Raw genomic sequence first — 2,500 nt, 5'->3', positions numbered from 1 at the left:
TGATCGAAAAAAAACAAAAAAAAACATAGGTGGGGGCGTGGTCCAACACATCCCAGACCCTTTGCGGTTGAAGACCACACCCGACTCACCCTTGTCGGGAGGGGAGGGGGGGGAAGGGAGGAGGGGGAAGACGGTGACATCCTTACTACGCAGGATCCTAGAGATGAAAGGTTAGGATGCAGAAGAGACTCGAGGACCGGGATAAAAAAAAAGCAGTAAAGGAGAGGAAAGAGTTCCTAAAGGGAAGAGATGAAACGATCGAAGGGAGAAATGATGGCGATGGAGACAAGGGGAAGATGATGTTGTTGGTGCGAGGGATAAAGGGGAAGGAAGACAGGTCGGTGTCGACATCGGTGAGGGAGAGGAGGGGGAGAGAGGACTGCGAGAGATGGACGAGAGAGTTTCAGAAAATGTACGTACCAGGAGACCGCGTTTAGTCCGGGAAAGGAGACTCGCATCTGGAGGTTCTTCCGTTACATATATATATATATATATATATATATATATGTATATATATATATATATATATATATATATATATATATATATATATATATATAAACAGATAGATAGATACACAACTGTGTATTCTAATATGATCATGACAAATATAAAGAAAATTCCCAGGAAATATTCGAGCATAATCTTCACACAGCCTAGAGTAAATTTGCAGTCAGCCATAGGCCTACAAAACATTTTAAAAAGTACAAGAAACAGTTTGATGAATTCAAACATATTTCATTTCAGTGAATTAGTTGAAAAACACTAAATGTATAAATATATAAATGTAATTTGATTCAGAAATTGGCGATTCATACATTAGAGTTCAGTAAACGGATGAAACAGCTACCGCGCCTATTAGAACTCTGGAAAAGGACTATAAATATTAAGGATAAGGATAAGCTAGATTTGCGGAGCAGGTGCTACGCCGGGCTTGTATGCACTGAGGCGAGCCCGCCTGTGCCAGCGTGTGCTGACTCGTGAGAGAATGTGTCAACGAGTGGTGACTCGAACTGAGCTTGGTCCTTACCCAACGCAGTGCCCAGCTACGTCGGTAACCGCCAGGTGACAGTGGAAGCTCACGAGCTTGGACGGGGCTCGATCTGCCGACCACGGGGATGTGAAGTCGATACGCTACCAATGAGCTACCAGACGGCTCAATGAATATTGAAGTAGCCTCCGGGCCTATCGAATCTCTGGCAAAATACGAGCTCTACAAATAATGAGCAAGATGGTTTGGACTGACAAATATCCAGGGAAGTCTTTAAAGAACACAGATAGTAATTATAACAATCGAACCAATTCATATTATTCTTTATATATATATATATATATATATATATATATATATATATATATATATATACATTTTTTTTTCCTTTTTTTTCTTTTTTTTTATTGCACTATTATTTTTATCATACAATAAAAGATACAAACTGCACTTCACGGTTTGTTTATTTTTGTGTCGTCATTACTTCATATACAATTATACATAATCTTATAATCTTATTCATTTCAAAGTTTTGATTAGCATTTCTTTTTGGAAAATATTGATACAAATAGACCCTCCATTGCGTGAATTCCACTTTGCCATGGTTGGTAATCGTGCTGAAAACTGACCACTGGTTAATGCCCAACAATTGTATGTTAATGAATCCAGCCCCTGGTTTCCATCTTCAGGTCCGAGGAGGAGGTGGAGAAGGTATATAAGGGGGTAAGGAGGAAGCAACACAATACAAGCGCCGGTCTCCCCAAAGAACTGCTTCTCACAGGAGGCGCAGGGGATGGCATAGGTGCCTACCTTTGCAGTAGAGGGAGGACAGGTGTGGACCAGGTTGCGTCGGAGAGTGTTCACCTGGCGAAACCTCCCTCTACTACAAAGGTAGGCACCTATGCCATCCCTTACTCCTCCTGTGAGAAGCAGTATTTCGGGGAGACCAGCGCTTGTCTCACCATAAGTGCCCTGTGTCCAAGAGACAGTCTAACAACGCTCCCTTCTACCACCAATGGGACACGGGCCATCCCTTGGATTGGTCAGCTGTCCTTATTCTGTTTCCTTATACCGTTGTCCACGCCCGCAGACTGGTGGAATCTTTTCTCATCAACAGGCTGCTTAATTTCAATCTCAACAATGCTTTTTTCCACCCTTCTTGTATCGTATTGCTTCCCCCTTACCCTCTTATATACTTGCTTCTCCATCTCCTCATCAGAACTACAGATGGAATCCAGATGGATTCCGAAACTGTTGTCTCATTTTCAAATAAATCTGTTTTGTGTCTAGCGGTTTTTTGTTTTTTTTACTCTTCATATATATATATATATATATATATATATATATATATATATATATATATATATGTGTGTGTGTGTGTGTGTGTGTGTGTGTGTGTGTGTGTGTGTGTGTGTGTGTGTGTGTGTGTAAATAAATATATATATATATATATATATATATATATATATAGATAGATAGATAGATAGATAGATAGATAGGTAGGTCGAT

At 40.3% G+C, this 2,500-nt stretch overlaps 1 protein-coding gene across 1 annotated transcript in view; it reads left to right on the top strand.

The window, feature by feature from the left end:
* Positions 1–2,500, top strand: part of LOC122252250 (nephrin) — a 53,135-nt gene that overhangs the window by 33,655 nt on the left and 16,980 nt on the right. The window lies entirely within an intron of this gene.

Source organism: Penaeus japonicus, unplaced genomic scaffold (assembly GCF_977035675.1).
Source record: "Penaeus japonicus unplaced genomic scaffold, GWHDUDI00000001_assembly GWHDUDI00000033, whole genome shotgun sequence".
NCBI classification, from domain to species: domain Eukaryota; kingdom Metazoa; phylum Arthropoda; class Malacostraca; order Decapoda; family Penaeidae; genus Penaeus; species Penaeus japonicus.
The sequence above is the reverse complement of the archived record's forward strand: the minus strand, read 5'-3'. Positions and strand labels throughout refer to the sequence as shown.